This window comes from Triticum urartu, unplaced genomic scaffold (assembly GCF_003073215.2).
Source record: "Triticum urartu cultivar G1812 unplaced genomic scaffold, Tu2.1 TuUngrouped_contig_191, whole genome shotgun sequence".
NCBI lineage: Eukaryota > Viridiplantae > Streptophyta > Magnoliopsida > Poales > Poaceae > Triticum > Triticum urartu.
This window is the reverse complement of record NW_024112372.1, coordinates 1-23,813: the sequence shown is the minus strand read 5'-3', so window position 1 is coordinate 23,813 and position 23,813 is coordinate 1. Positions and strand designations below refer to the sequence as shown.

The 23,813-nt window shown below is 45.2% G+C and overlaps 3 pseudogenes; 1 reads left to right on the top strand and 2 right to left on the bottom strand.

Annotated features, from left to right (window-relative positions):
* Positions 1-1,736: 1,736 nt before the first annotated feature.
* LOC125526797 lies at positions 1,737-2,829 on the bottom strand (annotated as a pseudogene).
* Positions 2,830-12,938: 10,109 nt separating this feature from the next.
* Positions 12,939-14,550, top strand: LOC125526796 (annotated as a pseudogene).
* A 6,093-nt stretch (positions 14,551-20,643) lies between these two features.
* Positions 20,644-21,885, bottom strand: LOC125526799 (annotated as a pseudogene).
* Between the last annotated feature and the right edge of the window lie 1,928 nt (positions 21,886-23,813).

Sequence of the window (23,813 nt, the reverse complement as noted above, 5' to 3'; positions counted from 1 at the left end):
TAATGAGGTTCACTATCATGGCTACATCTCGGGGTTAACTATGGGCGCTCCTTCCCATGACACCATCACAATACCGCACCTCGGCCGCCCGGGCGCCGACGCATGCCGCCGGCTCCCCCCTGCGCGCATGTGCTATTATGTTGGCACAGGTTACATCATGGGTCTACCCCCGATATATATGAGAGGCCTAGGATAAAGTGTCCTATTAGGACACAAATCCTACCCTGTCAACACATAGTTAAAAACTCCCCGCAAAAAACACACACACACAGTTAAAAACCAAGTCCAACTGTACAATAATATTCAACACAACTCTGACAAACTCCAGCTTGACGAATATTCTTCACCACTTGAATTCATGCATGCATCCAACCTCCATGTACATTAGACTTCTGGGTTGTGGAAACATGTGGTGCATGCTAAGGGCTTGTGCGCTTCGACAAGACTATGACGCGGGGTTGATTCAAGGCAGTGCGCACATGAGAGCTTGAAGTCGACCGGGCGTGGTGATAGCATAGCGCAGCTACATGGAGTCATGTTGAAGATGGAGCTGGAGTCTGATGGACGACTTCACTCTGTGCTGATGGAGGGGCTACGGCGTGAATGCATGGCAAGCTGGAGCCTTGTTAGAATAAATCCGAGGCACTCCGTCGATCTACCGAGGATCAAGTAATCACACAAGCATGACACCGAGATTTTTTAACGAGGTTCACCATCATGGATACATCACCAGGGTTGACTACGGGCGCTCCACCCCATGACACCGTCACAATACCGCACCTTGGCCGCCCGGGCACCGACACACACCGCCGGCTCCCCCTGCGCGCCTGTGCTATTATGTTAGCATAGGTTACATCGTGTGTCTACCCTCAATATATATGAGAGGCCTAGGATACAAGTGTCATATTAGGACACAACTCCTACCCTGTCAACACACAGTTCAAAACCAAGTCCAACTGTAACCTACCTTGTACAATAATATTCGACACAACTCTAATAAACACATCTCTTCTCACTAACAGTTGTCACATAAGCAAACTTATATTCGGTGTGTAATGTTAATATCTAAGGTACTCCCACTATAAGTGGTCTAACATAGGTCCGGTGGAACGCCCAAATCGGAATCCTATTCCCAGTGGTGACCACAAGTGTTACTATCCAGGATCCGCAATTGCTGGAGCGAGGTCAAGTGGATATGCACAGCCGAAACATGCATCGCTCAAGCGGGCTATAGGTGGTCCATCTTAAACCTAGTGCCAGTGGGTGACATGGTTACATCATCTATAAATGTGTCACCAGAATACATCATCTACATGCGTCACAGTGTTGATGCACGCAAAAGCTTATCAACTACTCTCTCCATCCACGAAAAAGGATACTTCTGCTTTTGAATTAGACCATTTTTTAGATTAGCAATATATATGTATATATGATATTTTCTCCGACTCAAATTAATTGAATCAGATTTGTCTTGATACAAATGTATATACTTCTGCTTTGTGACTAGATACATCCGTACCTAGACAAATCTGAGTTTTAACTTGGGTCGGAGGGAGTATCAAACTTAGTATATCATGAAATTACTTTTAAAAATGGATTTACTGATACTAATTTGGAGTCATAAATGTTTCTATATTTTTCCAGTAAGATTGGTCAATGGTCTTCTTCTAATAAAAACAAATTTTAAAACTATGTAATGAGGGAGTAAATAGTAGTAGTACTCCCTCTGTCACAAATTACTTGCGGGCCTTGGGCCATCCTAGGAGGGCCCGGCGGAGGAACATGTGCCTGTCGTTGTGCAGGTGCAAGTATACAAGGTGATGCACATCCGGGCCACAGGCTCGTGCCACCTCTAGGTGTACATTTGAGCTCCCGTGGCAGCATAGGCGTTGTAGATGGCCCATAGCGCCGGCTCGCTCACCACGCCTGAGGCGGCGATGTTGGCCACGTTGAGGAACGAGTTCATGACCTTGGAGTTTACCAGGTCGCTGCCCACATCGATAACATCGGTGGCGGGCGAGCTGAAGACGAGGTCGCTCGTGATGGCGCCAACATCGAAGCCCCGGGCTATGGCCTCGACCCCCATGCCTAGGATGTTGCTCTCGCACATGGACATGACCTGGGCGGCGTGGCGGTCCATCTGCCCCGACCGGTCCTTGAGGAGCGTCCTGTGCGTCGCCTCCAGCGCGATCTTGGCTTGGATGTAGGACGTGTCGATGACGACAGCCTCACGCCCCTGCCGGCCACTAGGGGTTCGTAGCGAGCGGGCGTCGGCGAGCCCGTGTAGTTGGAGAAGAGGGTGCGCACGTCGGAGGCCCCAAAATCAGTAGGTTCGCATAGGGCGTTGGTTGTTGTCATCGCCTCAAGCCAATCAGCGGCGCCCAGCAAGGCGAGAACTTGCGGCGTGGTTTGGACCAGCCCATCGCCCTTAGTGGGCAGCACGTTGCCGATTGCATGCTGCGTGCTTTTCCACAGTGCCAGCTGCGGCGACAGTCGCAGTTGCACCAACCTGGGCCGCGCCGCGTCACCTCATCCATCAATGCTAATGCTAGCAAACATCTCCGCCAGCAAGTCTTCCCCCTCGCGGGATAGCCTTCTCAGATCCGCCATGCCCCCTGCCCCCTTTCCGACCAAGGCCCTCGCAGCCGAGTAGCCCGTGTACAAGGGGAAGCCTCCATCTTGCCGCTTCGCCAGCCGGGCGCCCCAAAAATACGAAGGGATTGCAACTAGCCTGCTGCTGTTGCCGCTAGGGACAGTGTCCTTCTTCCTCACCATCTCAATATCGAGGCCATGGAGAGAGAAGCCACCCCAAGTTGGGGAAGCCTCCATCTTGCCGCTTCCCCAGCCGGGCGCCCTAGAAATACGAAGGGATTGCAACTAGCCCGCTGCCGTTGCCACCAGGGACAGTTTCCTTCTGTCTCACCACCTCAATATCGAGGCCATGGAGGGAGCAGCCACCCCAGGTTGGGGATGGGGTGGGTGGTGCCTCCACGTCGCCGCGACGAGTCCAAGAGAGACTCAACATTTTTATTTAGTACTGTATTAAAAAATCGGATTTGCTAAAACTCATTCAGCTGAGAATTAGATTGGCCTCATTCACTTTTCTGACCATCCAATTGAGCCACGCCACGATTCGCGTTTTCGTCCTGGAGAGCTTCGTAACGACGGGAGGCATGGCCCATCTATTGTCCCGCTCATGGCCTGTTTTCTTTTTTGTCGCGCGCTTGTTTTTCATTTTTTGCTGATGAAGCCCACTTGCTTTGGATATAGGAAGCCCGTGTATTATCGCCCCCTCTTTTCATTTCTCTTCGTGTCTTGTTGGTGGCAGCTGAGACTCGGGGATAGCCCGTTGTGGGAGTTCGGCGACGGCGGCGTCTACCTATGCGGGAGATCGGCGGCGGCGGCATTTTTCGAAGTAAGAATCCGGCCGTTCTGTTGGTCCTCCAATTTTTTCTTTGCCATTTGTAGATATTTTCTAGGTTTTTCTTTTAGGGCTGTTCTTTTTTGTTTCTGGCCAGATCCGTAGGAACGGTATATGATTTTGGCAGCTTCGAATCGGAGATGTGGGTGGCTGTAGTTTTGTATGTGGATCATCGCACGTATTTGGGGGGGGGGGGGTCAGCCAAATAGGAGAAGTGGGGGTGGAGTAACTGTAGGATACTAGTCTATACCCCGCGCGTTGCAGCGGTAAATTCAGCAATGATTTAAAGAGATATGAAAAAAAATAGAAATGTGTAATGTGTTATATTTATTTGAAGGAGACATTTGAGTGGAAGAAAGTAAACAATGATCCATCTTCTCATTTCCAAGCTCATCAAACTACTGAAATTGCAGCATACAACAATAGTTCATTCGGAGGCTTTGAAGAGTGTCTTTGTGACTCACGGTGAGGAGGGTAGTAGAACAGCCCATACCAATGACTTACAATAAGAGAATAAGGAAAGAGCAACGTATTTAACCGAGTATAATGGAGGAAAACTAGCCAATAATTAGCCAGCCGAAACTGTTACCTAACGACTTGTCTACAAATACAAAAGGCATCATAGGGGATTCATGAAAAAGAAGAATCAGTTGATAAAGAAAAGAGTAATCTAAATCACACTCACTAAAAATGAATGCTTCGGAAAATTGTAGCATATGAAATATAGCTCTAATGGTATAAAGGCTATAGGAAAAAATTTAATATACAACACATGTGACCCACGCTTCGAGTAACTTCATAACATATGAGCTAAAAGTGGCAGATGGTTGGCAAGAGCCCAAAGCATGCGCAATGTGAATCCCTTGGTTCTAATACCATACCTGCACAAAATAGGTTATGCATAAAGTAAGTTAGTAAGTAGGGAAAGGCTACAGGAATACAGTAAAAACTGGATTGCTATATGACAACATGACTTATTGGACATCTAAAAATAGTAAAACAAAGAAATAAAATGAATTAGTATATTTGAAGGTATATCTTATCCTACCGATTTGCTTTGCATGGCCGGCGGTAGCTGGATCCTACAATATGAAAATTGAGAAATAAACATGGGTTAGCGCTGAAATTTGGCTTCCTTCTTGAAATTTGGCTTCCTTATTAGTGGACATGAGGATGAGGTTCAAAACAAATATAATAGGCCTCTCAGTTTGTAGAATCAAATGGAAAATTCTTGTGTTTATAAGAGGAAACTACTATGACAAAATAGAATATGTCCTCGAAGAGGACTAAAAAGTTAGCAGCATGCTGTGTGACACTTCCATACACAGTTGTTCAGTGCTTCCATACACAGGTCGATCGTACACCTGCAGGATACATGTTTCTACAAACTGAGAATATGTATCCATATTTGATACCGTATCTAAACAGGTATCTGAAGAATTGACATTAAGAATGAAGGAAAAGAAAATCTGGATACATGTTGGATGCGTCTTGGATACTTGTGGATATGTCCCAGTTTAATCCTTTGTCCCGATTCTTTTGCTCCTTTTCTAAAAAATCAAGACAGAAAAACCATCATGATGTATCCAAGGTGTAGCGGCGGGAGTGCCCCCCATCCCTCCCTTAGGCATACTCACCCTTCCTCCAGGCACTGGCCAGGGCACTCGCGCCCGGTGCGGCCCATCCGCGCATGAGCGAACCCAGCGCTGGCGTCCGCGGCGTGGAGGCCGCATCGCATAGTGCAGGACATCGCTCGACGACCACATACTGATCCGTAAGCACCACCACGATAGCTAGAAGATCTCGACCAGGGTCAGCGACTTGCAGAGGGAGTAGTGCCCATCGGAGACCGGACCAGCCGGAAGGTGTGAGTCATCGTGTTCAAGGCGGTGGCGACGCTCGCTGTGGAATCTGAACAATTCATTTGGGCAAACAATCAAGTATGCACGGGTCTCCGCCGGCGATGACCCTTGAAAGGCCGCCGCTGGAGGCATAGTACGAATAGAGAGGCAGAGATAGAGGGAATATGAGAAGAATCGGTGAGGATTTTTTTTAGGAACGAATGGAGATTTATTCGTTAAGGAGACCAAAGAACCTAGTGGTCCGCCTATTAATTTCCATCATAATCAAAGCAGTTTTCTTCTTCTCCTCCCATGTTAGGCTAGTCATAGTGGAGAGTAACTTAGACTAGTAACATGCATATGTGACTGATCTATGCTATTGCATTCATAGTGGGTAGTGTCATAGGTGTGGTAACATAGATGTCTTCATTTATTACTTTGTAGACTCATTTTGCATTGGGAAGCACTATGTGATGGTAACATATTATGTTACTTTATTTGCCTCTCTCCTCATTAACTACTTACCACATCATTATTTTTACTTATGTGGCGTCTATGTTACTACCTATGTTACTCCCACTATGACCAGCCTTCGCGAGATGTATTTGTCATCCTATATTGATGGTATGCGCGGAGCAATTGCACGGATCAGTAGTACTACTACCTTTTATTGGGGCGTGTTAGATGGACGCATGCATGCATGCAGAGTCTAGGGATTTTTCTTGCCCGCCATATTTATGGAAGGCTGCATGTCTTATGGCTGGGTGGGTGAAGAAGTGTGATGTGGCAGGCTGATGTGGATGAGCTGCATGTTAAGAAAATTCAAGTAGTGAGGGCTCCTATTTAGATATAGTAGATGTGTTGGAAATGGGCGTGAAATAGAAAACATGTTCCCAACACAGGTTTTTTGTGTGTTTTTTCTTTTTCGATGAAGATGAATGTGCAGAGTATGATTTTCCAACACAGGTTTTTTGTGTGTTTTATCTTTTTGGATGGAGATGAATATGCAGAGTATGATTTTCCAACACAGATTTTTCTGTTTTGTCTCGCGCAGCCTCACCGTTTCCCTCTGCCTAATCTTTCAGGCGCTGAGGATTTTGATAGCAAAAATGTGAACCCCTCTTTTCCTGCTATAACTGGACTATGTTTCCTGCTCTTGCGGTTGTCGGGGTCGTTTGTATACACAGTAATTTCACCATGCATTCATACTGTCACGAGATGGTTTAGGTAGCTCGGTTGGAATATGTTGTTCTGAAGTGACTATGAAAATGTTCCAGCTAGCATTTGTAAAGGTAGCAGACAGACAGATTTTGGTTTGATGAAACTTTTTTTTGGTATTAGGACACACCGATTTCAAAGTGTTCAAGGTGTTTGCTAATGCTTTTTAATAATACCAATGTATTATATATCTAGCACTGCATTTGTTCTATTTGTTTCATTCTATAGTAGTCTATCTTATCTAACACAACTGTTACCAAGGTGAAGGAATACTCTACAGTTCTATTTTTGTTTTTGAGTTTGCCTGTCTTTTGTAACACACGAATACTTCTTTTTTTGATGACTGAACCAAAACAGCCATGAAGGATTTTCCCTGAAAAAACACTAATATTGACCGAACAAGCAAACGGACTGACCGAACAAGCAAACGTAATCAAGTAACAGTTTGTTTCATTCTATAGTATTATATTTTACATTGGTTTTTCACTGTAAATGGCGAATGTAAATGCATTTTTTAGATTTTGATTCTTGATATAGATTTTTCTTCAGTTACGCCGCAGTTTTTGTTTGGTGTACTTTTTGGCATGGATGTTTTGTTAACTGGATCAACACAGAGACTAGGGTTTCCTTTGTTCTCCATGGCATATTTTCTTTCTTTTTCTGCTTTCAATAGATCAAAATCAGGTGCTATTATGATTTTATGATTGGATAGTTTAAACAATGAACAGAGGACGACGATGTGCTGTTATCTTTTTGAGTTGTGTAGTTTCATCAGTCTGTGCTTTGTATTTTTTACAGTTTCGTTATCATTCCAAAATAACCCATCATTTTTTTTCTTTTTTGTCTTTTTTTATTTGTGCAAACTGATTGTGGATTCTTATTTTTTATACGCGAGTTTTATACTATGCAGGATGTTGTGCCTAGATTGCCATTCGTACTTCGAGAACGACGATGAATAGAGGTTTGGCATTTTCATTCACGACGGGTCTGGAGACTTTGCGGTAATCTCTTCTCCTTTTTTCTCACTTTTTTCTGGATGTTTTTTTTCAATGTATTTTCCTTTATGAAAGATTCTTCTTTTTCGCTAATTGTTTTGACTTTTTTTCCTGACATCCCATGCACGGCAAGGAACCGAATCAACCAGATGAGTGGCCTGAAGTTTAAAGCACACGGCCATAGGTACGTTGTTGATGTGTTCAAGGGACACTCAACGACATTGATTGGAGGTGATGACTGGAAACGCGGCTCTGCGTGTGCCTGGGGCAAAATAGTGGTGTTCGACATGTCTGGACGGATGCCCCATGCTTATGTGTGTTATGTTGGCGGCCGACTTGCAGCAGTTCGTTGGGGCCCAGCGCAATCGCAACTAAGCACACCCAAGCGCAACCGGGCATCGGGAGGAGGGTTGTCGACGCCGATGAAATCGGTTCCATTTTTTGTTAGTTTTTTTCTTGTTGTAGTAGCAACCGACCCATCCCAAGCGCAACTGCAACTCAACACACCCAATCGCAACTATAGGACATATAATGTGACCGCAACTGGGGGTCGGGGCGGAGCGCTGTCGGCATCGATAAAATTGCTTCCATTTTTTGTTAGTTTTTTTTGTAATTGGAACCGCCCCATCCCGAGGGCAATCGCAAGTCAACACACCCGAGGCGCAACTGCAAGCCATATAATGTGACCGCAACCGAGGTCGGGTGGAGGGCTATCGGTGCCGATGAAATCGGTTCCTTTTTTTGTTAGGTTTTTTTGTTGTAGTTGCAACCGCCTCAACCTGAGCGCAATCGCAACTCAGCACACCCAAGCGCAACTAGGCGTCGGGGGGAGGGTTGTCGGTGCCGATGAAACCGGTTCCATTTTCTTTTCTTAGAGTTTTTTTGTAGTTGCAACCGTCCCAACACGAGCGCAACTGCAACTCAGCACACCCAAGCACAACCGCGGGACATATAATGTGCCTGCAACCGGGGTCGGGCGGAGGGTTGCCGGCGCCGATGAAATCGGTTCCATTTTTTTGTTAGGGTTTTTCCTTGTAGTTGCAACCACCCCATCCCGAGCGCAATCACAACTCAACACACCCAAGCGCAACTGCAAGCCATATAATGTGACCGCAACCGGGGGTCGGGGCGGAGGGTTGTCGGCGCCAATGAAATCGGTTCCATTTTTTAGATAGTCTTTTCCTAGTTGCAACTGCCCCAACACGAGCGCAACTACAACTCAGCATACCCAAGCGCAACCGGGCGTTGGGGGGAGGGTTCTCGACGCCCATGAAATTAGTTCCATTTTTTGTTAGTTTTTTTGTTGTAGTTGCAACCGCCCCATTCCGAGCGCAATCGCAACTCAACACACCCAAGCGCGACTGCGGGACATATAATGTGACCGCAGCCAGGGGTCGGGGCGGAGGGTTGTCGGCGCTGATGAAATCGATTCAATTTTTTGTTAGGTCCTTTTGTAGTTGCAACCGCCCCATCTCGAGCGCAATTGCAACTCAACACACCCCAGGCGCAACTGCAAGCCATATAATGTGACCGCAACCGAGGTCGGGCGGAGGGCTGTCGCGCAGATGAAATTGGTTCCTTCTTTGTTAGGTTTTTTTTGTAGTTGCAACTGACCTATGAGTGCAATCGCAAATCAACACACCCAAGCACAACTGCAAGCCATATAGTGTTACCGCAACCGGGGTCGGGTGGAGGGCTGTCGGTGCCGATGAAATCGGTTCCTTTTTTTGTTAGGTTTTTTTGTTGTACTTGCAACCGCCACAACCCGAGCGCAGTTGCAACTCATCACACCCAAGCGCAACCGGACGTCGGGGGGAGGCTTGTCGGCGCCGATGAAATCGGTTCCATTTTTTTGTTATGGTTTTTTGTTGTAGTTGCAACCGCCCCGTCCCGGCGCAATCACAACTCAACACGCCCAACTGCAACTGCAAGCCATATAATGTGACCACAACTGGGGGTAGGGGCGGAGGGTTTTCAGCGCCAATGAAATCAGTTCCATTTTTTGTTAGTTTTTTTAGTTGCAACCGCCTTAACACGAGCGCAACTACAACTCAGCAAACCCAAGCGCAATCGCAGGACATATAATGTGCCCGCAACCAGGGTCGGACGGAGTGTTGTCACTCCGATGAAATCGGTTCCTTTTTTGTTTGATTTTTTTGTAGTTGCAACCACCCCATCCTGAGCGCAATCACAACTCAACACACCCAAGTGCAACTGCAAGGCAATGGACTTCTCGTGCTGTTTGCCAGCCATATGTATTCCCCAGCAGCTTATATAGCCATATCAACACAAGGCTGGCTTCCTCTCAGAAGTGGTTTTTGTACAAAGCTTAAGCTTGTGGTACTAGCTAGCTAGAGGGACACACACATTTTGATTGTTTTCGTCTTATTGTACTCACTTTCTCGCATATGACTAGAAAGTAACACGATTCCGCTCCAGGATTGCAGGCACAAGGAGGAGTTGTTCGTGTCCACCTCAGCCCTTGTGGACGTGCCGGCCAGTGACGAAGGGACGGCCAGACGGTGCCGAGCATGTCGATGACGACGGCCATACATTCTTGCAGGTTTCCTTGTCGATCATCGTACTACTCAGATCCATGGTCCTGATGATGGGCAAAATGAGGGTCCTCTCCGTTCACAACTAGCTATATTACTTGAATGCCCGTATTTGTATTGCTTTATATAACTCTCAATGAATTTTTGACTCCTTCCAATAGCATCGCGTGGACAAGAGTTCTTCCAGAACGTCCATATAATACATCTCCATTTTTCTCTTACTCTGAAAAAACCAACATGTACAGAAAATACTTCGTTTCTATTATCATGTGTAACAATTATATAAAGAAGTACAATCGTTACCATGATCATCTCTTTCAGTTGAACAGGATGCCATGAGTTTTTCAGTTTATACATCATAAAGCTTTGTCAATTCACATTTTCAAAGCATCATCCAAGCCATCAGTTTTTTATCTGTAATATACAAAAGTGAATATAAAACACATTCATTAAAAAAATAAGATCAGCCCATATACAATATATATTCATTGATCAGCTGCTCGCTTCGAGCATGTAACCGTTTCAATCAGAGTGAGTGGCATCGTGCATTTTAGTAGAGTGAGACACATCCCAATTTTTAATACACGATTCTCCGGAAATGACTTGCTAGGGTAATGTTCAGATTTTTCATTATGTAAAAATGTAATTAACATTTATCTAAAAAAACACTGTTTCCGTATTAAAGCAAGCGGACGCTCCTTTTAATTCTCATCATAAAAATACTATACTCACTCTATAAGTATTACCACATGGCACAATGCTCGTAGTCACATCTTATTTTCCTGGCCTGCACTGCTCGTGACGGTATCGTCGCATCCATCTTTCCCCGTAATGAGTATCACTGACGCCTGCCCTAGACACCATGCCATTCAACTCACACCTTCCTCTCACCATCGTATCTCCTTCCCTCCATGCCCCCCCCTCCTCCTATCAACGGCGTCACAGTTTGAGTCCTGCTGCAAGGAATGCACACCATCATAACCAAGAGCGTTCACCACAATGTGTTTTTGCTGCCATGATATACGAAATGATATATATGATTTGATCTGATCGCCTATTTTTTCATCTGTAGTCGCCGCCCTTGCCAGCCGTCCTAGTCGTCGGTCGCAGCCCTCGCCCGTCGTCCTTGTCACCGGATTCGCCCAAGCAACAGCTGCACCATGCGGTTGCAGCTTCGGTGGCGACGGCCGCAACTCGCCAGCATGCTTGCCGCTGCTCATGCCCGATGCCGCAGCTCGTCCGGCTCACCTCACAGTTGCTCGCCCCGTTACAGAAAATTTGAGCATCAATTTAAAAAAAAAACTGTCTCACTGGCTGAGCCATCACAGACCGCCGAGCGGCCGGTTGTAGCAATTTGTGATGATGGTTGAAGCGGGATGAGTGACACGGATTATAGCAGAAATGCGATGGTCATGTGATGTAACAAAACACTATGTCATTTGTAGCCGGATGGGACATCGGTTGTAGCAATTTATAACTCTGGTTGTCGTATGTAGCAAAAAATACGACGGCCGTGCGATGTAACAGAACGTGACGCGCATTGTAGCAGTCGTGCGATGTAGCAAAAAACATACTATTATAATACCACAAACACTGTTAGAATAAATTCGAGGCGCTCCGTCGATCTATCGAGGATCAAGCAATCACACAAGCATGACACCGAGATTTGTTAACGAGGTTCACTATCATGGCTACATCCCGGGGCTAACTATGGGCGCTCCTTCCCATGACACCGTCACAATACCGCACCTCGGCCGCCCGGGCGCCGACACATGCCGCCGGCTCCCCCCTGCGCGCATGTGCTATTATGTTGGCATAGGTTACATCGTGGGTCTACCCCCGATATATATGAGAGGCCTAAAATAAAGTGTCCTATTAGGACACAAATCCTACCCTGTCAACACACAGTTAAAAACTCCCCGCAAAAAAAAACACACACAGTTAAAAACCAAGTCCAACTGTACAATAATATTCAACACAACTCTGACAAACTCCAGCTTGACGAATATTCTTCACCACTTGAATTCATGCATGCATCCAACCTCCATGTACATTAGACTTCTGGGCGTGGAATTCATCTGTATTGCTTTTAAGATGAGAATAAAAGGAGCGTCTGCTTGCTTTAATACGGAAACGGCTGTATTTTTAGATAAATGTAATTTACATTTTTATATAGTGAAAATTCTGACATACCCTAGCAAGTCATTTCCAGAGAATAGTGTATTAAAACTCGGATGCGTCTCACTCTACTAAAATGCACGACGCCACTCACTCTAATTGAAACGGTCACATGCTCGAAGCGAGCAGCTGATCAATGAATATATATTGTATATAGGCTGATCTTATTTTTTAATTAATGTGTTTTATATTCACTTTTGTACATTAGAGATAAAAACTGATGGCTTTGGATGATGCTTTGAAAATATGAATTGACAAAGCTTTATGATGGATAAACTAAAAAACTCATGGCATCCTGCGCAACTGAAAGAGATGATCATGGTAACAATTGTACTTCTTTATATAATTGTTACACATGAAAATAGAAACGAAGTATTTTCTGTACATGTTGGTTTTTTCAGAGTAAGAGAAAGATGGAGATGTATTATGTGGACGTTCTGGAAGAACTCTTGTCGAGGTGATGTTATTGGAAGGAGTCAAAAATTCATCGAGAGTTATATAAAGCAATACAAATATGGCGAGAAAGTGATACAATAAGAAGAAAACAATCAAAACGTGTGTGTCTTTCTAGCTAGCTAGTGCCACAAGCTTAAGCTTGTACAAAAACCACTGCTGAGAGGAAGCCAGCCTTGTGTTGATATGGCTATATAAGCTGCCGGGGAATACATAAGGCTGGCAAACACCACGAGGAGTCCATTACCTGCAATTTTTAATACAGTACTAAATAAAAATGTTGAGTCTCGCTTGGACTCGTCGCGGCGACGTGGAGGCACCACCCACCCCAACCCCAACCTGGGGTGGCTGCTCTCTCCATGGCCTCGATATTGAGGTGGTGAGGGAGAAGAACATTGTCCCTGGCGGCAACGGCAGCGGGCTAGTTGCAATCCCTTCGTATTTCTGGGGCACCCAGCTGGCGAAGCGGCAAGATGAAGGCTTCCCCTTGTACCCAGGCTACTCGGCGGCGAGGGCCTTGGTCGGCAAGGGGGCGGGGGGCATGGTGGATTTGAGAAGGCTGTCTCGCGAGGCGGAAGACTTGCTGGCGGAGATGTTTGCTAGCATTAGCATTGATGGCGGAGGTGACGCGGCGCGGCCCAGGGTGGTGCAACTGCGACTATCGCCGGAGCTGGCGCTGTGGAAAAGCTCGCAGCATGCAATCGGCAACGTGCTGCCCACTAAGGGCGCCGGGCTGGTCAAGCCACGCCGCAGTTCTCGCCTTGCTGGGCGCCACCGACTGGCCTGAGGCGATGACAACAGCCAACGCCCTATCTGGCAGCGGCATGGCGAACCTGCTGATTGGGGCCTTCGACATGCGCACCCTCTTCTCCAACTACGTGGTGACATGGCATTTTACTATGAGCAGACGGGCTCGCCGACACCCGCTCGCTACGAACCCCTGGTGGCCGGCAGCGACGCGAGGCTGTCGCCATCGGCGCGTCCTACATCCGAGCCAAGATCACGCTGGAGGCGGCGCACAGGACGCTCCTCAAGGACCGGTCGGGCGGATGGACCGCCACGCCGCCCAGGTCATGTCCCTTTGCGAGAGCAGCATCCTAGGCATGGGGGCCGAGGCCATAGCCCGGGGCTTCGATGTTGGCGCCGTCACAAGCGACCTCGTCTTCAGCTCGCCCGGCACCGATGTCATCGATGTGGGCAGCGACCTGGTAAAACTCCGAGGTCATGAACTCGTTCCTCAACGTGGCCGACATCGCCGCCTCAGGCGTGGTGAGCGAGCCAGCGTTGCGGGCCATCTACGACGCCTACGCTGCCACGGGAGCTCGGATGTACACCCAGAGGTGGCACGAGCCGTGGCTCGGATGTGCATCACCTTGTATACTTGGCACCTGCACAACGACCGGCACATGTTCCTCCGCCGCGCCCTCCTAGGATGGCCCAAGGCCCGCAAGTCCCCGGCGCGGCCCCAGTGCGAGGCTGACTTCGACGAGGTCTTCAACACCGACTTTTGCACCACCGGTTTCAGCAGGCCCCTTGACCCTGAGTACGCCTGCAATGGGGAAGAAACCTGCGACCACGTCCGGCGCTTCCTCAAAGTAAAAGGAGACCAAGACCACCTGCTCGCCGCCCTTTGGTCGTCCATTGTCACCGGTCCGCTGGAGTACGTCCGGACGGGCGAGGTGGACGAGCAGCGTGAGAAACACCTCATTGAATCCTCACGCCTGCAAATGGTCCAGCTCTTCTCCAAGGGCCTCATCGACGAAATGGTCTGGCTCGTCGCCCATGCAAGCCACCATGCGTGGCAGGTGAACTATCTGTTTGAGGCCGCCATGTTTGGCAGCATCCTGGACGGGGGCGAGTTGATAGGCAAGCTCGATCGGGCGGAATAGGCTGTCTACATGCATCCATCTTAAATTCTTAATTATATTCGGCCGGCAGGCCTGCTGCTGTGATCGATTCGAACGTGGTTAATTCTGCATGCATGCATGTTTTCCTTTTCAAGTCTATATATCTACGTGCTCTATTTTCTTTCTTTTTTTGGAATCCCTTTTCTTTCCAATCATTCGATGACAAGTGGACATTCCACTTTTTTTCCATTTCATTCATCCCAAACTCAAAATATGTATGTATGCATGTATGTATGTTACTTACATTTTATAATACATGCATCCTACTCCTATTTAATTACATGAGGTCGACATTGTGTCCTCTTAGTGTCGATTCGGCCAAGAAGCAAATCTCAGAAATGATATGTTTCATCTCCTCCTCACGGACTATCCTCAAACACCATCATTTTCTTTTGTATAAATATCCATATGGAACTGTAAATAATAGAGCCAGCCGGATAATAGAGGAAATTAATTAATTAAGCAGCTCGTATTTTTCTCTTCTTTTTGTTTGAAAAGAAGGATAGCCCCCAGCCTTTGCATCAGTGATGCATGCAGCCATTAAAAAAAAATCAAAGCTCACTCTTGACTGATTTCTTTGTCAGCAAGTTGAAGGGTGCATCGATTGCCAACCAACCGTGGGTTTTGCACCTTCTTAAGAAGGAATAGGAGACAACGACATGACCCATGACGTATATATCCTACTGTGTCTAAATCTATATTTGGCCCACTCTGAACATGGTCCCGCGTATTTTCCTTTTCATGTCTTCTTTGGGACTGTCGCTGTTTTTCAATTCGCCCTAAGTTAATTTTTCTTGTAATCTTCGGATGACACGTGGACATTCAACCTTTTTCCATTTCATGAAAAATCATTTTTTAGCGTGAAATCTACTTTCAGGGCACCTCGGACATGCAATTTCTGGCGGACTGCCGCATAGCCTTGGATTTCGAACGAGTGAATGAGATTATAAGTGTTTCTAGTCATCAACGTAAAATCGATGACCCCCCCCCCCCCCCCCCCCCCCACACACGCACACACGCACACACACACAAAAATAGATGAAGACGCATGTCTTCGTGTTGATTATATATGTGTGATTACAACGTCTAGAGAGATTACAGGGAGGTTTGGAGAGATAGAGCTTATCCCAAAAGACTAGGCAACAAATATGTTTATCTCCCATATTCAATTGTACATGTTTATCCTAACATTCCACCTTACCAAAAAATTGTGCAAGTTTAGATTACACCTGAAAGTCGGTCGATCTGTCTTCCATCATAACCCCTCTTTCTCCGTGCTTAGTTCAAACATTATAGTGGGGCATGAAACCGAACTCAAACAGGTGGACATGAATGGTTCTTGAGTTAAAGTAATTGTGATCATTCTTATAGCCAGCACATGGACAAGGCATAAAACCATCCGCCCGCTTGTTTGCCTTAGCCGCAAGGAGAAAAGTATGCACACTATTTGCGAACTGGGAGAGCATCGGTCATCGTACATCCATTATCGGCTCATCTTCATTACACAGCACCGAATAGACCAAATTAATACAAGTTCATACATAAAGTTCATACAGCATTTATTCTCATAAAACAAACATACAAATAACTCTCTAGCTAAAGCATTTAAATGCAACAACAAATGCGATGAAGATCGCAACTAAGGTAACAATTGATCCAACAACATAATGATACCAAGCCTCACTATCAATGGCATATTTTCTAATCTTTCTAATCTTCAAGCGCATTTTCTCCATCTTGATCTTGTGATCATCGACGACATCGTCAACATGCAACTCCAATTCTATCTTCTCCACCTCAATTCTTTTCAATTTTTCTTTCAAATACTCATTTTCTCTTTCAACTAAATTTAACCTCTCGACAATAGGGTCGGTTGGAATTTCCGGTTCACATACCTCCTAGATAAAAATATCTATGTCAACTTGATGGGCATAATTTGTCATAAATACGAAATGCAACAAATAGTTATAAAAGAGAATATACCACATCCGAATCATAACCCGGGCGAGGGCCAACTGGGACGGATATCAAAACCATGGCACTATGAATAACAAACAACGTACGGGTAAGATAATTATACAAGGAACTATATATCTACATCACACAAACATGATTTTTTTTTATATAAATAAGATAAGAACAAGAGGCTCACCACAAGGTGGTGTGGGCGACGGGACGGTGCGGACGATCGACGGTGGTTAGGACGGAGATGGGAAGGCACTAAGTAAACCACACCTACATATGCAAACTAACAGTAATTTTGAGCTCAAGTTGCATATAAATCAAATAAACTACCACATATAATTCCTCCCAAATTACTAAAACCCACAAATTAATCACTATATAAAGCATTGCAAGAACTAATCTAGCAATGAGAGATGGAAAGGACAAAGTTGCTTACCTTTGTGATCATTTGAATGGATGGGGGCCTTCACATCTTGACAAAAATTGGGCAAAATGTGTGATGAGCTTGAGGAAGAGGGGAAGAACAGTGAGGAGAGGGGAAAGGGGAAAAATAAAGCGAGCTCGATCGCGGGTGAACGAAGGGTTTATATAGGACGATCTTTAGTACCGGTTCGTGGCACAAACCGGTACTAAAGGTGTTGGAGGGGCCCCAGACTGACAACATCCTGCCACCACTCTCTTTAGCACCGGTTCGTGGCACGAACCAGTGCTAAAGGTTCGCCACGAACCGATACTAATGAGAGCGGCCCGCCTAGCTATTGGAACCGGCACTAATGGTCACATTAATGCCGGCTCAAATACAAACCAGAACTAATGAGCTGAACATTAGGCCATTTTTCTACTAGTGTAGTAAGCCCAGATCTATTTAAACAAAAGAGTAAGCCTAGATCCAAGAGACTTGGGAAAACATGGCACGCCTTACGATGGATGCACTAGATTGAGATGATGTTGCAAAACAATATGTAATATTTAACTTCAAGAAATTGTTTAACTGAAAGATAAATTGTAGATTTATTTTTTATTCTAAAAAATGTAGTTTGGTACTCCCTTTGTAACTAAATATAAGTTGTTTTTGCAGTTTGGAGTAGATTTTTGATATTATTACCATGATTATTCGAAAAACTTTGGGCCATTATAATTTTTTAGCGAATGAACTGTTACTTTTTGAATACAACAATCCGACTTTATTTATTATGATTTTTAGCAACTACTTTATTGATCACTAAACATGAATTGGGAGAAATGTTCATTAATTAAAAAATGTTTATTTTGAAAAATGTTTGTCAATTGTTCACAAAATTCCCAAAAAATGATCCTGAATCAGAACATGTTAGTGAATTAAAGTAAATTCATGAATTTGAAAAAACAAGGATTAAAAAGGAAATGTAAAAAAGGAGAAGCAAAAATGCTAAATGCAACAAAAATTGATTAAAAAGGAACTAAAAAATAAAGAACCAAAAGAAAACAAACGAAACAAAGCTTCTGAAAACTTCCCAAAATCAGTTCTCCACTCATAACTTCACTAGATGCGCCGGCCCAGCACTAACACGCTGTTAGCGATCGCTCCTGGAGTGGTTTTAGAAGTTGGCGGGAGCTTCCCAATAGTTTTTGGGAAGCTTTAGGAACGATATTTCTTCTATTTTTTCCTGCGGGTATTTCTATTTTTTATCATTTCATTTGCAGATTTTTCATACTTTAGTTTTAATTTAAAATTTTAAAATCTTAAAAGATTTTTAAAAAATTTGTGAGAAAAAAATCAAATCCTGATTTTTGAAATTTCAACAACTCTTTTTAAAATTTGTGAATTCTATTAAAATTTGCAAGTATTATTTGAATTTATGAACTTTGAGTATGTGAACATTATGAAAATCTATACATATTATACAAAGTCATGAACTATTTTGAATTCATGTTTTTTCTTAATTCGCAAGCATTTTTAAAAAATGACATAATTTTCTAAATTGCATGAAAAAAATTGAGTCATGAAATATATTTTTCATAGAAAAATTGAAATTCATGATTTTTTTTACATATTCGTTAATATTTTGTTGAATTTGTGAATTTTCTCAGAATCCAATTTTAAAACGGAAGAAATAAAAAACTCTCTGGGAACCAGACCCACGCAGACTCTAGCACTGTCCTTACTACTAGGTCATAAGCTACATTAGGAACCTAACGGGGACCTCCTATATGCCGCTCTCTGCGGCAAACTATCTTTATTTCGTACAGGAAGGTCTCTGACTGGGCCGGCCCATAAACGCCATTGAACTTCCATGAACGACACCGAACTTGTACTATAGCCCCAAAAAAATCGACCACAAAGAGAATCGAACTACGGATATTGTGCTACACACGATGCGAGAGTTACTGATAAGTCAGCCACGGATAGTGAGGCTTGGTATCATTATGTTGTTGGATCAATTGTTACCTTAGTTGCGATCTTCATCGCATTTGTTGTTGCATTTAAATGCTTTAGCTAGAGAGTTATTTGTATGTTTGTTTTATGAGAATAAATGTTGTATGAACTTTATGTATGAACTTGTATTAATTTGGTCTATTCGGTGCTGTGTAATGAAGATGAGCCGATAATGGATGTACGATGACCGATGCTCTCCCAGTTCGCAGATAGTGTGCATACTTTTCTCCTTGCGGCTAAGGCAAACAAGCGGGCGGATGGTTTTATGCCTTGTCCATGTGCTGGCTATAAGAATGATCACAATTACTTTAACTCAAGAACCATTCATGTCCACCTGTTTGAGTCCGGTTTCATGCCCCACTATAATGTTTGAACTAAGCACGGAGAAAGAGGGGTTATGATGGAAGACAGATCGACCGACTTTCAGGTGTAATCTAAACTTGCACAATTTTTTGGTAAGGTGGAATGTTAGGATAAACATGTACAATTGAATATGGGAGATAAACATATTTGTTGCCTAGTCTTTTGGGATAAGCTCTATCTCTCCAAACCTCCCTGTAATCTCTCTAGACGTTGTAATCACACATATATAATCAACATGAAGACATGCGTCTCATCTATTTTTGTGTGTGTGTGCGTGTGTGCGTGTGTGTGGGGGGGGGGGGGAGGGGGGGTCATCGATTTTACGTTGATGACTAGAAACACTTATAATCTCATTCACTCGTTCGAAATCCAAGGCTATGCGGCAGTCCGCCAGAAATTGCCATGTCCGAGGTGCCCTGAAAGTAGATTTCACGCTAAAAAATGATTTTTCATGAAATGGAAAAAAGTTGAATGTCCAAGTGTCATCCGAAGATTACAAGAAAAATTAACTTAGGGCGAATTGAAAAACAGCGACAGTCCCAAAGAAGACATGAAAAGGAAAATACGCGGGACCATGTTCAGAGTGGGCCAAATATAAGATTTAGACCACAAGTAGGATATATACGTCATGGTCATGTCGTTGTCTCCTATTCCTTCTTAAGAAGGTGCAAAACCCACGGTTGGTTGGCAATCGATGCACCCTTCAACTTGCTGACAAAGAAATCAGTCAAGAGTGAGCTTTGATTTTTTTTTAATGGCTGCATGCATCACTGATGCAAAGGCTGGGGGCTATCCTTCTTTTCAAACAAAAAGAAGAGAAAGACATGAGCTGCTTAATTAATTAATTTCCTCTATTATCCGGCTGGCTCTATTATTACAGTTCCATATGGATATTTATACAAAAGAAAATAGATGGTGTTTGAGGATAGTCGTGAGGAGGAGATGAAACATATCATTTCTGAGATTTGCTTCTTGGCCGATCGACACTAAGAGGACACCAATGTCGACCTCATGTAAATTAAATAGGAGTAGATGCATGTATATAAAATGTAAGTAACATACATACATACATACATACATACATACATACATACATACATATTTTGAGTTTGGGATGAATGAAATGGAAAAAAAGTGGAATGTCCACTTGTCATCGAATGATTGGAAAGAAAAGGGATTCCAAAAGAAGAAAGAAAATAGAGCACGTAGATATATAGACTTGAAAAGGAAAACATGCATGCATGCAGAATTAACCACGTTCGAATCGATCACACCAGCAGGCCTGCCGGCCGAATATAATTAAGAATTTAAGATGGATGCATGTAGACAGCCTATTCCGCCCGATCGAGCTTGCCTATCAACTCGCCCCCGTCCAGGATGCTGCCAAACATGGCGGCCTCAAACAGATAGTTCACCTGCCACGCATGGTGGCTTGCATGGGCGACGAGCCAGACCATTTCGTCGATGAGGCCCTTGGAGAAGAGCTGGACCATTTGCAGGCGTGAGGATTCAATGAGGTGTTTCTCACGCTGCTCGTCCACCTCGCCCGTCCGGACGTACTCCAGCGGACCGGTGACAATGGACGACCAAAGGGCGGCGAGCAGGTGGTCTTGGTCTCCTTTTACTTTGAGGAAGCGCCGGACGTGGTCGTAGGTTTCTTCCCCATTGCAGGCGTACTCAGGGTCAAGGGGCCTGCTGAAACCGGTGGTGCAAAAGTCGGTGTTGAAGACCTCGTCGAAGTCAGCCTCGCACTGGGGCCGCGCCGGGGACTTGTGGGCCTTGGGCCATCCTAGGAGGGCGCGGCGGAGGAACATGTGCCGGTCGTTGTGCAGGTGCCAAGTATACAAGGTGATGCACATCCGGGCGGATGTTGCTCTCGCACATGCCTAGGATGTTGCTCTCGCACATGGACATGACCTGGGCGGCGTGGCGGTCCATCTGCCCCGACCGGTCCTTGAGGAGCGTCCTGTGCGTCGCCTCCAGCGCGATCTTGGCTTGGATGTAGAACGTGCCGATGACGACAGCCTCACGCCCCTGCCGGCCACTAGGGGTTCGTAGCGAGCGGGCGTCGGCGAGCCCGTGTAGTTGGAGAAGAGGGTGCGCACGTCGGAGGCCCCAAAATCAGTAGGTTCGCATAGGGCGTTGGTTGTTGTCATCGCCTCAAGCCAATCAGCGGCGCCCAGCAAGGCGAGAACTTGCGGCGTGGTTTGGACCAGCCCATCGCCCTTAGTGGGCAGCACGTTGCCGATTGCATGCTGCGTGCTTTTCCACAGTGCCAGCTGCGGCGACAGTCGCAGTTGCACCAACCTGGGCCGCGCCGCGTCACCTCATCCATCAATGCTAATGCTAGCAAACATCTCCGCCAGCAAGTCTTCCCCCTCGCGGGATAGCCTTCTCAGATCCGCCATGCCCCCTGCCCCCTTTCCGACCAAGGCCCTCGCAGCCGAGTAGCCCGTGTACAAGGGGAAGCCTCCATCTTGCCGCTTCGCCAGCCGGGCGCCCCAAAAATACGAAGGGATTGCAACTAGCCTGCTGCTGTTGCCGCTAGGGACAGTGTCCTTCTCCCTCACCATCTCAATATCGAGGCCATGGAGAGAGAAGCCACCCCAAGTTGGGGAAGCCTCCATCTTGCCGCTTCCCCAGCCGGGCGCCCTAGAAATACGAAGGGATTGCAACTAGCCCGCTGCCGTTGCCACCAGGGACAGTTTCCTTCTGTCTCACCACCTCAATATAGAGGCCATGGAGGGAGCAGCCACCCCAGGTTGGGGATGGGGTGGGTGGTGCCTCCACGTCGCCGCGACGAGTCCAAGAGAGACTCAACATTTTTATTTAGTACTGTATTAAAAAATCGGATTTGCTAAAACTCATTCAGCTGAGAATTAGATTGGCCTCATTCACTTTTCTGACCATCCAATTGAGCCACGCCACGATTCGCGTTTTCGTCCTGGAGAGCTTCGTAACGACGGGAGGCATGGCCCATCTATTGTCCCGCTCATGGCCTGTTTTCTTTTTTGTCGCGCGCTTGTTTTTCATTTTTTGCTGATGAAGCCCACTTGCGTTGGATATAGGAAGCCCGTGTATTATCGCCCCCTCTTTTCATTTCTCTTCGTGTCTTGTTGGTGGCAGCTGAGACTCGGGGATAGCCCGTTGTGGGAGTTCGGCGACGGCGGCGTCTACCTATGCGGGAGATCGGCGGCGGCGGCATTTTTCGAAGTAAGAATCCGGCCGTTCTGTTGGTCCTCCAATTTTTTCTTTGCCATTTGTAGATATTTTCTAGGTTTTTCTTTTAGGGCTGTTCTTTTTTGTTTCTGGCCAGATCCGTAGGAACGGTATATGATTTTGGCAGCTTCGAATCGGAGATGTGGGTGGCTGTAGTTTTGTATGTGGATCATCGCACGTATTTGGGGGGGGGGGGGTCAGCCAAATAGGAGAAGTGGGGGTGGAGTAACTGTAGGATACTAGTCTATACCCCGCGCGTTGCAGCGGTAAATTCAGCAATGATTTAAAGAGATATGAAAAAAAATAGAAATGTGTAATGTGTTATATTTATTTGAAGGAGACATTTGAGTGGAAGAAAGTAAACAATGATCCATCTTCTCATTTCCAAGCTCATCAAACTACTGAAATTGCAGCATACAACAATAGTTCATTCGGAGGCTTTGAAGAGTGTCTTTGTGACTCACGGTGAGGAGGGTAGTAGAACAGCCCATACCAATGACTTACAATAAGAGAATAAGGAAAGAGCAACGTATTTAACCGAGTATAATGGAGGAAAACTAGCCAATAATTAGCCAGCCGAAACTGTTACCTAACGACTTGTCTACAAATACAAAAGGCATCATAGGGGATTCATGAAAAAGAAGAATCAGTTGATAAAGAAAAGAGTAATCTAAATCACACTCACTAAAAATGAATGCTTCGGAAAATTGTAGCATATGAAATATAGCTCTGATGGTATAAAGGCTATAGGAAAAAAATTAATATACAACACATGTGACCCACGCTTCGAGTAACTGCATAACATATGAGCTAAAAGTGGCAGATGGTTGGCAAGAGCCCAAAGCATGCGCAATGTGAATCCCTTGGTTCTAATACCATACCTGCACAAAATAGGTTATGCATAAAGTAAGTTAGTAAGTAGGGAAAGGCTACAGGAATACAGTAAAAACTGGATTGCTATATGACAACATGACTTATTGGACATCTAAAAATAGTAAAACAAAGAAATAAAATGAATTAGTATATTTGAAGGTATATCTTATCCTACCGATTTGCTTTGCATGGCCGGCGGTAGCTGGATCCTACAATAAGAAAATTGAGAAATAAACATGGGTTAGCGCTGAAATTTGGCTTCCTTCTTGAAATTTGGCTTCCTTCTTAGTGGACATGAGGATGAGGTTCAAAACAAATATAATAGGCCTCTCAGTTTGTAGAATCAATGGAAAATTCTTGTGTTTATAAGAGGAAACTACTATGACAAAATAGAATATGTCCTCGAAGA